Source organism: Agelaius tricolor, unplaced genomic scaffold (assembly GCF_023055355.1).
Source record: "Agelaius tricolor isolate 1412-34295 unplaced genomic scaffold, bAgeTri1.0.p SCAF_14, whole genome shotgun sequence".
Taxonomy (NCBI): domain Eukaryota; kingdom Metazoa; phylum Chordata; class Aves; order Passeriformes; family Icteridae; genus Agelaius; species Agelaius tricolor.
This window is the reverse complement of record NW_027269274.1, coordinates 11,547,682-11,562,832: the sequence shown is the minus strand read 5'-3', so window position 1 is coordinate 11,562,832 and position 15,151 is coordinate 11,547,682. Positions and strand designations below refer to the sequence as shown.

Sequence of the window (15,151 nt, the reverse complement as noted above, 5' to 3'; positions counted from 1 at the left end):
CCTGATCCAGCAGATTACATCATGCCTCTGAAATGCAAGATCAAATCCAATCCAGCTACCTGTCCATCTCCAGAGTGCCTATCAATTAGCATTAGACACTAATTTGATTAAATTGGTATGTTGAAATTTTATTTGATTCCACCTAAGGAGTGTAATTCCCCTTGTGCGTTCTCTGTAACCCATTAATTTTCCAATGGAATGGGAAACACAGGTTGGGATTTGGAGGCTAGTTCTTCTACTTGTTAACATATGAGCTTAAAACCACAGTAAAAAAAAAATCCATGCAACTGGGTAGAATGAGACTTGCCAGTTTAAGAGAAAACGGCTTTCTACAGAATAACCCAGATGGGGGGAGAAAAAAAGTATACTTTTAACTCTGAAACCTGAAGTGTTCTTTGAGGGAAAACGAATACATTTTAGCCTTAAAGGGATCACAGACTGCAATTATATAATTCTTGTCAACTGATGTTAAAGATAGGCTGGAAAGAATGTATGCTGAGGCCCTGCAATAAAACGAGCTCCTTTACTCCTTTCAAATGTTTGCAAGCCTTGGAGGTTATCCAAAGGTCGGATACAGGAAAAGTCTTGGTGAACAGAAAACATAATCATGAGCTTTTTTAATACGGGCTCTTTTTGTAATAAAATAAAATTATGGTAAGGGAAGGGAGGGCGGGCTCTGTCTCCTCAGATCTAAGGCCAGGGGGGCTGAGTTTTAATCAGAGGCTGCTGTTCTCCCCTCCTCTCTCCTCCCCAGCCTGTCACTGCACACAGAGAGAAGCCAGCAGAGGTGCGCAGGCACTGGGTGCGCGGCACAGGGGCAAAGGCACAAGCCTGCACTGAAACCCCTTGGCTTTGCTGCAATGCAAGGACATGTTTTCCCAGAGGGAGATGGATCTCCGTGTCCAGCCAGCTTGCACAGGGAAGCAGCAGATCCTCCTCAACACCCTCCTCGCCTGGGGTCTGTTGGAGAACAGCTCCATACAGTGCTGGAACTAATGTGCTGCCCCTTCTGGCAGAACAAATGGCATGTTTCCCACAGAAACTCCCCTGGAAGCTGGAAGTAAGGTATATGGAGAATATCACATCCAGCTGCAACTACACAGGAGTTGTCAATACACTCATGGATTTTGGGGTGGAATCCAGGGCTGCAGTCTTTACTCTTTCCAAAAGTGATGTGGCTTTAGTTGTGACCACCTGCAGTCAGGGAACTGCTTTCTGTTTTACTTCGAGCACCTGGAGACACTGCCTGGTTACCCCACCTGGGCTATGGCCACAAGTCACACACAAGCACTTGCATCACCTCCTGCATTTGGTTCAGAAATTTTCCATCCAAGTACAGATTTGACCCCATCCCCTCAGTCTGCTAAACACAAACCTGGAGCAGCAAACCATGAAGTATCTGGAGGGGATTCATGAAGTGGACATTTGCTGAAGGCACCAGGCACTTCTGAGTTGTGATCATCCTCCATGAGACAACCTGTGAGACACCCACCAAGAGTGGCTTTGTTCTAATCCCACACTCTGTAACATTTTATCACCATTTATCTTTTATGGTGACTGCTCGATCATCCAACTGTACTACAGACCTATTTTACCTGTACCTCACAGGCTGAGAAAACAATCTTACAACAAACAATACTTTTCCTCTCAAAAATCAGAAGTCTGTTTTAATGATCCATCTGGGGAATGTCATTCATGCTGACCACCACTGTTTTGAAGCTATTTTTTCCTGTTTCTTGAATTTCTTCTGGACTTCCTCTTGCATCACACCATTATCAGTCTGGATGAAGACACCTTTCCCATTCCATGCTTCATATGAATAAATAGAATCAGGGAAAAAAGAAAAAAGAACATAGCTACTATTCCCATCTAGGCAAGAAACCCACTTGAGAGCCAGAGAGAGTTGGAGCAGTGTGGATTGACTGGTAAATGCACCTGCTCTATTAGGATTTGAAACTATTTCACATTAGCAGTGCTCCCATGGACCATCTCTCATCCTACAGACATGAAAATTTGACTGCATATTTAATGTAAATTTAAGCCTTGGGGGTGTCCTGTGCAGGGCCAGGAGGTGACTTTGATGATCTTAGTGGGTCACTTGCAACTCAGGATATTCTAAGATTCTAGGAAAGTATTTTTTGAATGTAATTTCATGCCTGTAGTATGTTTTCCCTTATGAGCAGCACATTTTGTTCTCCCTCATCTTTGAGGAACAGATGCAGAGCTGCCTTTCACAAAACCAGAAGACAAAGACCTTTGACAGACCCTCAACATTACTGCATGCAGAATGTGCCATATATTTATTTTTAACAGTATAATGAATCACAAAAGAGATGTGATTGGCAGCCCTATTGCATTCCAGGAGTGATGGTACAAGCCATTAGGAAGTATGACCCAAAACATCACCTCTCCATTTCATTTCACCTCTCCCTCTTTCATCCAATCCTCTTCCTGCTGAGTGGCGTTCCTTGGCTTTATCCACATGTCCTTCCTCTTCCCTTTGAGCTGAAAAGTCAAGAGAAGAAATATATGAGCACTGGAAAAGCCACTATAAAGCAAACTGCTGATTTTAAAAATAAAGGTACCTATTCACAGGCTGATTCAGAGAATTGTTTTGGCATGTACCTAAATGCAGCTGATCTCCACAAGATGTAAAAATGCACTAAAACTCAGACACCAAAACTCAAACAGACATTGAGAAGCCCTTCCTGAGTGAAGCCACTTGCCCAAGCTGAGGGATAAGTTAAGATATCCTATAGAAATTCCCTGTGCTCAGGATAACTCTTGAGCCCAAGAAACAGTGATAGCGGTAAGCTGACCCTGCACACCAAAATGAAATCAGAGCCCAGGAGATGAGATCCAGATTTTCCTGAGAGCAGGAGGTGGATGCTCAGTGGTGCTGCAGGCAGGCAGCTCTTCAAACGAGCTCCACACATGGGAACAAACATGTCCAAAGGCCTCACACCCAACGGGAAGCTGCTGGGTGCTGAACACAGCTGAAAATCTGGTGCTCAGAGTGGGCACTGAGCCCTGGCAAATCCAACTCCCATCCCTGCTGAAAATCTGTCACCACATCGTCAATGTTAAAAGACAGGTTTTTCAAATGGGAAAAGTGCGTTTATCACCCTCAGCAAACTCACGATCAACACAAGGCATAATTGCTCAAATGTCAAATAAAAATTCTCGGCTGAGCAAACACCACGCGTGGACCTTTTTTGATCCCCAAATATGAATGCTTTAGAACAGGATGAGCATGTGGCCAGCGGGGCTGGAATGGAGAGTGCTTTGTAACCTTAACTATACCAGGCGTGATAAAGTGCCCGCTATCATGAAAAAAAAGCTCATCTAAAAGACAGAGGGAAACCAGATGGGAAAAGAACACAAACTCTCAGCAGGAATTACAGGGATTTTTTTTTTTGGACATTGCTTTCAATTTTTCCAAAATAAAAATCTCATCCCATTGATTGATGCTAAGTATAAATATGGTCTGATCCACCTGAGGCACACTGAGGTTAAGGCTGAGAGGTCAGGGTTAGCTCTGGAGCTGGAGCTGCAGCCTCCCATGCCATTGGGATCTGTGAGCCCAGCCCAGGGGAGTGAGCACTGCCAGCCCCTCCACCCCATCAGGCACCTGAGGCTGCAGGAGTGCCTACCTCAGCTATTGCTGACTGCAACACCTTGGCTACTTCTGCTACTGCAATTCTTTCTGCTGCCCTGGCAAATGCTTCAGCCACTCTTTCTGCTGCTGGGTTTTCTGATGCTCCCACCACGGTTGCTGCTGCTCCTTCAGGAATGACCACCTTCCCCTCTAGGCTTTCTGCCTCTGGCATTGCAGCTGCTTTTTCTGCTTCTTCCACCTCGGCTTGTGATGCTGTTGCATCCTTCCTTGCTTCCTCTGGTGCTGTGACAGCCAGCAGCTCCATGTCCCCTGCCAGGTCACCAGGACCCTTCCTTCCCTGGGGACAGATGGCCTGGAACCTGCTGGTAGAAGCAGAGAGGGTGAAGCAGCACAGCTGTAAAGAAATGTGTTTTCTGGTGTCACTTCAAGTGCTCAGTGGCAGGTCCTGGAGCCAGCAAGGACTGCTTTGTCCATGGCAGTCCAGAGCAAGAGGCCAGGACTCACAACACTTGTGCAGTAGCACAGCTTTGACTGTCTTGTCCCAGCCCTGTGTTCTCCTGTGGGTAGCAGCCACTTTTGCAGTCTTGAACTGAGGCCAAGCTCATGCTATATCCCAAAACAAATCAATGCCTCATATCAAGTGGTTTGTGCAGCAAAAAGGAGAATAAAAGGAAGGCTGACTTTTTCCTGAGATACATTTTTGATTAATATTCCAGGAAAAAAACCCAACATTCTCTACAGATAAAAGAGCAAAAAATCCAGGGAACATGCAAGTCAAAATGTCTTTTCAAATTGTCATATTTTCCTACAAAAAGAAAGGGTCATGGCCACAGGTCACGGACAGCAGACTTGGGTCAGACAGACATGGTGTTGTCAGACAGACATGGTCTTGTCCCAGAGTTTCTGCTAATGCATCTCACTTCTGACCTGCACCAGCCTCCCTGCTGCAGTCTGTGCTCCCCATACACACCTTGGCTGTTGGGCTTCAAAATCTCTGCAGTCTCATAAGTTTTCAACTGGCATGTTTATCCCAATGCCATGGGAGGTACAGGTGAAATTTTGACAATCCAGTTATCTTTTCTGGTAAATACACAAGGGACGCTGGTAGAAGAGATTCATAACTATCTAATATGCATGTACTAATCAACTTTTGTATTAGAAAGATCATCTACCAAGGGTTGCTGCTATCAGGTCAAAATATAGCTTGCAGTGAAGTAAATGAGTAATTCCCATAACAATCTGTAAGATGTATTGTACTGTAGATGCTGCTACTCCTCCCTAGTGATACCTACTCAGTCTAGAAGTCAGGACAAGTCTGAGAGGTGATGCTGGATGGACTGTATTGTATGAATTTGGAGTACAAGTTTAGGACTCAGAAAGAGCCATTGAATCTGCTCATATCCACTGACTGAGGCAGAAAAAAACCAAACCACCATTTGATTAATTCCTGCATGTTTTGTCCCATCTCTCTTTTACAGAGACCAACACAGGCACTGGATTAACACACAAGTAACTTTTTGGCTTTGCCTACACAGCAATACAAAGATTCCTGCAGCATGGAGACATCCTGAGTCTGGCTGTAACCCTGCCAGCACCACACCAGGGTTTGGCAGAGCTCACAGTCCCCTGCACACCTCCACGGGCAGTCCCAAGAAGAGGACAAGTAACACTTGACAGATGTGCTGAGCAACTGACATCGGCAGGGGACCCTGATGAGGCACATGGAGGATACTGGCCCTTCCCAAGCTCACACATGCTCCATAAACCACTGGCAGGAACTTGGGCAGGCCTGATGAAATAGTGATGACACCACTGTTCAATGCTGCTCAGCATCAGTAATTAAAAAAAGAGAAGAGGAAAAATAAGGTGGAGAGCTCTGAAAGGTCAGGATGGAATACACAAGAAGTGCTAGGGGTGTAAAAAATACAATTGTAGAGAAAAAAGGTAAAAGGAGAGCAGAGAAGGTAGAGGGGAAAATCTGGAGAGGAGGGAAATGGGATACAGATTGTGACTGCTGAGAGTTGTGCCCAAATGCACTCAGAGAGAAGACAAGGGCTGAAAGCCACCTGAAGTGTCCTGTCACACACGCCTACATCCCTGCGGACACAAGTCAGTCACTTGCTCACCGAACAAGTTACCTGCATATCTGCTTCATTAAATAGTAACCCTGTAGGTCTGCTGACAAGAACATACTTCTCTCTCCTTTGGTAATTAGCCCTGAAGGCTGGTCATGCTCACTGGCCATGAAACGCTGCAACAAGCAGCCTTTTCATGCCTGGAGCTTACCTTTGTCCCTGTCTGTTCCCGTCAGGCTGGGGAAGGCAGGCACCATGCCCACCTGACAGGGTGCTCCGGGCTGCATTCAGGCTCTCACCCCGCCCGGTGTCTCTCAGCAGGGCAGAAATGAGCTCGCTGGGACAGCTGGGACTGCAGAAACTGGGAACTTTCAGCCTTTTCCTTCTGCTTGGAAAAAACTCAAGGGCGGACTCGGGAGCAGCGATTTGCTGCCAGTCAGCTTGAGACAGCTGCAATTTGATATGCTGGGAAGAGGAAGGGTCTTACAAGGCTCCAGAGATAGAGGAGAGGAAGCACAGGGTTGTGTGTCAGGAGCTGGACAGGAACTGGAGGCTCAGGCCTTCTGCACAGGCTGGGCACGCTGTGTGCTCAGCAAACCTGGAACTGGGGCTGAGCAGCTTTCTCTCACTTTTGCCACCAAGGACAGGATTTTGCTGGCCCCAGTCAGTGACATAGTCATAAGAGCAGTAAGAGACTCAAACCTATTTTAACAAACATAAAATGCCTCCTAAGGTTCCTGCAATGTGGGTTGAGTTAAGCTAAAGCTGACATGAACTCAGTGTGAGGAATTAAAATGGTTTTTGGTTTTTTGGTTTTTGTTTTTCTAAATTACTTTTCTTGTCAAAAAACAAAGGAGGCAGGTTACTAACACTTACCCCTCTCAAACCTGTTAGGAGCCTGAAAGGAAGTGTGCATAGCCCAAAGCTTTAGCTTTATGATCACATTTCCCCTCCAAAATATTTTGGAGATAAATTCCAGGCGCTTCAGCCTGGAGAACTTCACCGGAGAACAGTGCAAAGATTAAAACCAAACACATTGCCAGTAATTCCTGGCAGCCTGTTCCAGCAGTGAGACCATGAACCTCGGAATGAACCTTCAGCTGTGCTCTGACTCAAGATAAGACCTTGAGTAAGTCCCACCTGCCACTCTGGCCTGCAACACTCTGCAGGGGCAATGGCTGAGAATTAGCAAAGGTTATTCCTTATTTTATGGTGTCTGAGGTCTGGTCACTGCAAGTCTGTTTTTTCAAGAAGCTTGCTGCCTGCCTGCACTGTTTTTGTATATGTACATATTAGCATTTTGACCCATTTTCATGGGGCCCAATGTCACCTCCTAACCTCCAGTTTAACCTCACAAATTGCCTCTAAGCCACCAGAACATTGCCCTGCTGCTCCCCCAGGACAGCAGGCTGGCAGGATTTTGGATCAAGCCACCACTCAGCTGCACCACACTGTCAAAGTCCACCTCCCTGTGCCCACCTCACTCTGATGCCAGACCTGCCCTGGTCCCAACCTGACCTCCTTTTCCCAAGCACTTGCATTCCTGGCTCGAGGCTGCTATGTAGGTAAACTCCCTTGTGCTACACAAGCCCTGTTCCTTCCACCAGAGACCACTTCAAGGTCTGTTTTCTGCTCTGCAACAATTCTGTTCATTGCAGGGACACAGTTTGCAAAGCCCCCTTTTTAAAATCTCTCCCACCATTTGGCACTCATCTAATCTGCTCCCAGCCCAATTTTTTATGTCAGACTAATGTTCATTTCTTCAAAATGAGTTTGGAGCTAATGCTGTGTCTACCAGTTAAATGTTTGATGGAATGACATCAAAATCAAAACAGACAGAAAAAAGTATTTCCCTTTGATATGCTGACCACATTGCACAAAACTCACTATTACAAGACTCAGGTTGCTTAGAATTTTGCCAGACTTTAATCTTTTGAATTAAAGCTTTTGATGCTGGTTGTTTGCCCTGCTGGAATTCAGGGTGAAAATTTCAGCTAATGAAGTTCATCTACTACAGGAAAGATTTTTACCCTAGTTAAAAAAAAGAGGAAAAACAACAAACAGCTGATATCTCGTGCAAGCTTTTGGTTGAATAGTCTCAGTGCTATCATTTGGAGCTCTGCTTTAAATTTTGGCAGGAAGGTCACAGTGGTGTCAGGGAATAATTTTTTACAGGAAGAGTAATCCACCTTTGTCCAAGCTGTGAGCCCCTGAAAAATCAGTTTGCATACGCTTTGTAGTGATTTGTGATAGGCAGCAAAAATATTTTTCAAAGTCCTGATTGCACAACCTCAATATTCTTTTTGTGCAGTTTTGGTTTCTTTTAATGTAATCTATAAAAATAGCCAGTGACCTTTAGTGACATCTAAACAGGCTCCCAGTTTCCTTCCATGGTTTGAAGCCTTAAACAATAGCCCCAAAGAAATGACTCGATACCACACACACATGTACTTGATGCCTGGGAAATTGCTGGTCGTTGGTCAGCAAGAACAAGGAGATTCACACAGCTCCAAGGCATGGCAGGTTCAGGGAATTTGGGGAACTCAAGGCATCAAAGGCCTGAGATGCAGGAAGGCAATGTCCTCCCAGCCACCACTGTGAACTCCAAGCAGTGTGAGGGTGCCCATGAGTTTTGAGTGAAAGATAATGAGGAATGAGGGTAAAAAACCTTTTGGGATTCCATGGGATGTTGGGGCCCTACTCACTGAGCTTCTGGCTCAACACCTTCCATGTGCTGAGCTCCCAAGTTCTTAGCACAGGCTGCTGAAGCCCTTCACAGTGTGGCAGAGTGGAGGATTTGTGCTCCCAAATCAGTGTATTCCTATATTAGGGCAGGAGCATTAAATTACCCTTGTTCTTAAAGGAGGAGGAAATTTCAGAAACCTATTAGGCAAAATTCACCTGACCCCAGCTTTTAATATGTGTATGTATAACCTCAGACAGAAAGAAACCTTTGACAGCTCAGCTGGTGGAACTGTTGCCTTTAGACCACAAGCAATGTGTGTGAAACCTGAGAGAGGAAATCTGCAGGTTTCTGAATAAATGAGGATTCCAGTCACAATATGGCAGCCACCAGTGTCCAAGGACAGTGGGCAGTTTGCAATGAATTATGTCACTGCTCTGAAACCCCTGTGTCCTAAGGACTTCTTTTCTCTATTCTTGCCAAAGCTGCTATTTACCCAGCATAGCCATAGCATTGGGTCATTAAACAATACTGATGGCAATGCCCAGAGAATTCCAAGCACCTATTGTACTATCACTGAATTCCTCCTTTGATCACCATGGTCAGAAATATCTGATTTTTATCACTCTTTAATAGCTCCCAATCAACTTAAGAAGTTACCACAATGCTCATGGCAGAACCTTTGTCAGACCAGGCTAATAATTGACAAACCCAGAACAGCAGATCTCACTGGCTCTGCATTGTCAGTCATATATGACCTTCTCCATGGGCTTGAAACCCCAGGGACAGTGCTTGAGCTTCCATGTTGAAGATTACTCTGCCTCTGTCAGAGCAAAGGAGCTGTAGATGTAGAAGCCTTTTTTCCAGCTTCCTGCAAAAGCCCACAGAGATTAACAGGGAAGAAAATTTGAAGTGCATTTGAGCAATCTCAGAAGGACACACACTCCTAAGCATGAAATAGGAACTTTCCTGTTCATGTTGTTACTAGATCACTCAAGAGAAACACATCTTGCCCATGCTCAAGGCACAACAAGGCTCTTCCTTGTACAATTCTGCCACCCTTCACCTGTGTACCAGACCATGCTTACAAATCACCTGGCAGCACTTCCCAGTCGCTGTCATGACCTAGAGATACCCACTCTCACCACCTTCCCCTCTCTGAGATGGTCTAATTCACACAGATCTAACCCCAAGCAGCTGCTTATTCAGCATAAGCTCAGCACTGACAGCTTCTGTTCAGAGTTGGAGGGCTGGTGTGCCTCAAGGTTTGCCTGAGCTCTCCAACCATGCTGCTCCATCTAATAAAAGACACTATCTCTACCACAAGCCTTGTCCAGCAGTAATCAGAGAAACGTATCTTGTCTGATTCCAAAATTTGTCAGTTAAAAGGAAATTAAAACCCAGTGCTCTGATGAATGAAAACAACATGGTCAAAAGAAAAGAATCTGAAATCAAGCTTATAAATTATAGAAGTTAATATTATTTTACCAATCCCTGTTTTCTGTATGCTACTAATGTTGCTCTTGAGAGGCTTATTCTTGAAACCTAGGAAACCCTCAAGAATCAGAAGCACTGAAAGTGAGTTTTGGAGAAAACTTCTCTTGGTGAAGGAGACCTATGTCAACACCCACGACTGCTTGTTTAAGTGAAAACAAAAAGGGTTATCCTTGGTTTTGGATTTATTCTGTGAAACTAATGAAGATTATAACCCAGTTGCAACATATTTAATGAATCACAATAAGCAGATGACAAATTTGCAACAGCCATTTGAAAGGGGAGCATTTTTAGGTAATCATAAGTTATTTAATTACATGATTAATGCTCTAGCTTGTAGGTAGTCAAAATATGGCAATAAAACATACAACAACATGTTTAATCCAGCTCAATAATGTGCAGTTGTAACCCCATGTTCAGGTAATAATTTCTCTCTTTATTACCTACCTGGTGATGTACAACCTGGAAATTCCTGGATTGACAGTGAAGCACCAGGCATTACCTAGAGGCAATACAGTGGACTCAAGGGAAGCTGTACAGTGCATTGGCCAATTTGGGTGAGTTTCCAAGGGGTTAAACAAGAATGGGAATTTACAAGACTTCCTGAGGAGTAAGAAAAAAAAGGAAGAATCACACAGGTCTAAAGGAAACTTTTAGAGTGGGCATGTTGGTATAAGGTACCTGGGGAAGATGAAATAAAAAGCACAGACTGCATTCACCCCACCCAAGAAGCAGCTGCATGTTCTGGTGGAAGTGTTGGTTTCCTGCCTCTAACATATGCACACATTCATGCTCCTCAGTTGCAGATCACAAACCCATCACTCCAGTTCCTTGATTTGTAAAGCTTAGGAAATCATAAGGATTTTCACTCGTGTATTTTGGGAATTCAGCAGACTTTCAGTGCACCTACTCAAGTCAGCCACACAACCAGATGATTAAGCTAAATTCAGTTGAAATAAAATCCTTATTTGATACTTAAACAAAACCATTGAGCTCTGAAACACTGAAGTGTTATTTAATGACCACTAGGGCAGTGTGACAGCCAGATGCAAGCTGCTCTGTGCTGTCCAAACTCAGCTTCCCAGGGGTGATGCTCTGCATGACACAAACCCTCCCAACAATGAGTCTTACAGCACAGGGTGGTTCCACAGTGTTTGAGTCCTTGACCCAGCACACAGCCAGGGAGAACATCCATCTCCTCTGGCTCTGGGTGGGACAGAGGGGCCAACTCCCCTTCACAGCAGCCTGGTGTTACATTATCCCTAAGCTGTGTGCATCACTCTCTGCAGTGGCTCACAGAGCTGCTCTTGGGCTCTGCCTCTCCCCACTGAAGCACTGGGCATCGTGTAAGCAGCACATGGGAAAAGGCCTTGGACTGTGCTGTGCTGTATGGCCACACAGTCCATATAGAGCATGCCCATAGAATAATTGAACCTTTGCCACAAAGCAGCTGTCTCAGCCTCAGAAATCAATGCCTCTTTGCTAGTTAGCCAATAAAAAGATTTAGGGTTACTAAAGAATAAAGACCCATTCTCTCAGGGAAACCTTTATAGAATACTTGGATGTACCAAGCTTTTCCTTTGGTGAGCTCTAATTACTGAAAACCCCACAGGTGGCAGCAGCCAGACCATGCTCAGGCTCTCAGAGGGACACTTGAAAAGCTCTCCTCTAATCACCACACTGTGTCAGAGAAGCAGAGTTAGAAAAATTCAAGCAAATCCCTTCTGGATTCTCAGAGGAAGCTCTTATCCAATCCTACCATCTACTGAGAAGTTCTGTTTTTGAAGGAAAAGGACCTGTCTCCCATCATGAAAATTTCCTCCAGCATCTGAGCTGAGCCAAGCGCAAATGAAACTTTGAACCAGTGCCCAGAATGATCATCAGGAACTGAAACTTTTGAATTAGGACAATATAAAATATGCCAATAAAAATTTCTTTACTGCAAGCCCTGTTCTGATGTATAAGTCTTGCCTCACGTCCCTCCCAGCCCAGCTAAAACCAGGGCTGTGCAAAAACCCCGGGGAGACCCCACTCACAGTATTTCTGACACAAGCCAGGGAGCAGTTGAAATTACAAAAGACAGTTCTCAGATCAAAGAAACCCACCTCAATTTGCATGAACTTTTAGATAAACACCAAAAAAAAAAGTTAAAAGTTCACGGAGGGACTGACTCTTTCCTGCAATCACCCTCACACAAATCCTTTATTTGCCATTTGTCTTGATGGGTGGCTAGGTCTTAGGGCAGGCATCACTTCCTCTGCATTAGTAAAATACCAGCAGCATCAGCTTCTGGTTCTAAATGGAGTCCTAGAGTCCTGCACAGTATAAATAAAATTGATAACATATCCAAGCCCTAACACGACTTCATGAGGACCCTCCCCTCCTCTATCCATGCTGCTCTAAGCTACTGAGGTCAGATTTAGTGAGGTTTACCTTGTGGAATTGACTCATGCATGGTACGTCCAAATGATCAGAGACTGGGAAACAAGACACATGATCAGGTCATGTCAGAGCAAAACTGAAACATTTATAACAGAATTCATCTCTCTCTCATTCCTCCTTTGCTTTAATCACCAGATGTTCTCCATTCGACTACCTGCTACCTTCTCTGAGATTTAAATTAGGCACATAGTACTGCCAGGGACGTGATCACAGCACAGAAAGGTTATAGGAGAAATACATTTTTGCCTTGGCATCCTACAACTGGTAAGAGATATGAAAAGAGCTGAAAATCCTGTGATGACAAGCTAGCTTCGGGCACCCTACCTAAGAGCTCAGAAATCTCACTCTCTCCCTTGTATTAGAGCAAGCAGCTTCACAAAGACTCAAACCCTAGATTATCTTCAGGGTTATTGTGAGGTGACTGCGAAGCTTTCTCGTCAGGCTGCCAGTGGGGGGGGGACAGAAAAAAGCTTTCTGAATCAGGCCCTTATCATTTATACCACATTACAATCCAAAATGAAAAATTACTTGCTCCAGATTTGATAGAATAAAGCATCTTGAGATGCCACAGAAATATCCAATTTTCAATAAAGACATTAAACCTAAGCTTCAAAAACACGGAATAATTACATTGCTTTTGCTTTGAGTTCTAATGTTAAAAGTGTCAATTTATAAAACTAGGTAAACAACCACAATTCCTAAGCAGACTGCAACTAATTAGACCCCTTTTGATCTTTTATTTTGCCTAGAAGCTTGTTTAACAACTTTACACAAAACTCAAGGTTTTTACACACTAGTGGACGGGGGGAGGGAGGAGACCACAGAAAAGAAAATTCTTCTCTGCTGCTTGCTAAGGTGGGAGACTGCTCTCTTCCTGAATCACACTCACTAACAGCAAGCCTGGGAAACTTTCTAGCCATGAAAGCAATTGCCTCTTATTTGAGCTGCCTTGATGGAGACAAAAATTTAATCAAAGCACAAATCAAATGTTCCAGCTCTACACACACTATTTGTGTGTGTGAGTTACTGGTTTAGGTGAAGGATCACAACACAGACCAAACAGCATGACTGCAGACCTGCTACTGCAAATAAACTGGGCTCTGGCATTGCAGTATTCCCAAAAGGGCTGCACAGCACAGAGACAGGAGGGAGCTGCAGCTTCCTATGAGCAGCAATGCCCTGCACTGCAGAGGAGGAGTCCAACAGGGTCTGGTGGGAGGAGGACAGGCAGTGCTGGTCACAGCAGCAGAGCCCATCCTGTGCTATGCTGCACCAAAACAAATCTTTGAGCAAGTTGACTCCATCTTGGGGCAGCAGAGAGCACTAGACAATATCTCTGTGTCCCTTCCAGCCCTCCTCCCCACGAAGAACTGACATTGAAATAACCATGAGGGCTGGGTGACACAGAAGCTGCTAGGACTTGGGCACTTGTCACTTCTGTGACCACATCACATCCACCTCCCTTCTGTAACAGGGCAGGCAGACATCCCTATCTGCCAGGAACTCACCACAGCAGCAAAGTCAGGAGTGCTAAGGGCAAAAAGCTCCTTGTCCTGTCCTGAAATGAAACAGGATAATTAGACTTGAAGCACTCAGGTCGTTGGGCTCATGCACACAGACAAAAGCCAAAGACACAAACACCCTTCCCTCCATACAGCTGGGAGACCATTCCCCTGGGACCATCCCCTCCCTGCCTGGGCACACCAGTGGGTGTCTCTGCAATCTTCCCCAGAGGCTCACAGCTTCACAGCATCCACCTGTACTGCAGCAGCCTTCCCACTCCCCTGGGCTGAGGGTCAGCCCTTACAGCACGAAGCCAGGCATGGAGAGGGAAGGGAGAGAGCTGCTCCAAGCTGTGTCTGCAGTGACATGCTCCTGTCTGCAAGCAGATCCCATCAAACAAGTATCTGGATAAACCTGAAACAACCATAACCATCTTGATTTACTGCTTCAGCTGTGTTAATCCTCTAACAAGCAAACATGTGTCTGATGTTAGTAACAGACCTCCAATGTTTCCCTGTCACCACTGCACTGTCTTCAGTCTTGAGGTAAGAAAATCTGAGCTTACCTGATAGCTGAATTTACCTAAGATTCTTTGTGCAAGCAGGAATAAAGATGCTGATGGCAGCTCTCAGCCCCCACTGAGCTGTTACAGCCTCCCCACACCCACAGCCAGGTACCACCCAGACACAGCCCTTGACTGTGTGCCAATTCTCCCACCCTAGGCTCACAACCACTAAGAAAGCTTAAAGCATTGCCAATTTCTTGAAAAATTGGTCTTCCTCACCCAGTTCCGAGGCCGTTCTGGTGTGCAATTTCACTTCCTTTCCTGCTCACTCTCCTGCAGGTGCATCAGCTGGATGATGGTCCAACAGAGGAAGGGAAGAAGGAAGGGATCAGAGATGGTACCTGCAGAGCAGCAGAGCTGTTTCACCCTCATGCTGCACATTGCACTGTTAATGATTTCAGAGAAAACCATTTGCAAAGCTAAAAGCTTAATGAAGGAACAAAAATCAATACTGTGCTCACTGAAGTCTCCTGATGCTGGAGACTCTAAAGCATCATTCAGGTAGACAGCACTGGGCATTCCCTCCTTAACAACTGCCTGCAGACCAGAGAGACAGGACAGTGCTTTAATTTATTCTCTTTGTCATTCTAATATAGATCTTTCCTTTTAAAATGGTGTTTATACTTTATACTGCAATCTGGATTCAGAAATAGAACAAGTCCTAAAAGCTGGGATCAATATATCCCACATTACCTTTCAGAAGGGAGGCAGCACAGCAAAGAGAAGAGGGCCAAATGCTCTGCTGGCAGAAATTGTGAGGTCCTAGGTGC

General features: G+C 45.0%; 1 long non-coding RNA gene across 1 annotated transcript; it reads right to left on the bottom strand.

Moving 5' to 3' along the window:
* Nucleotides 1–2,140: 2,140 nt before the first annotated feature.
* Nucleotides 2,141–13,872, bottom strand: LOC139595686 (uncharacterized). The gene is made up of 3 exons (XR_011681091.1): nucleotides 13,822–13,872; nucleotides 3,654–3,978; nucleotides 2,141–2,505 (listed from the first exon to the last, which is right to left on the bottom strand). It is a non-coding gene; the product is annotated as an uncharacterized lncRNA (long non-coding RNA).
* Nucleotides 13,873–15,151: the final 1,279 nt, after the last annotated feature.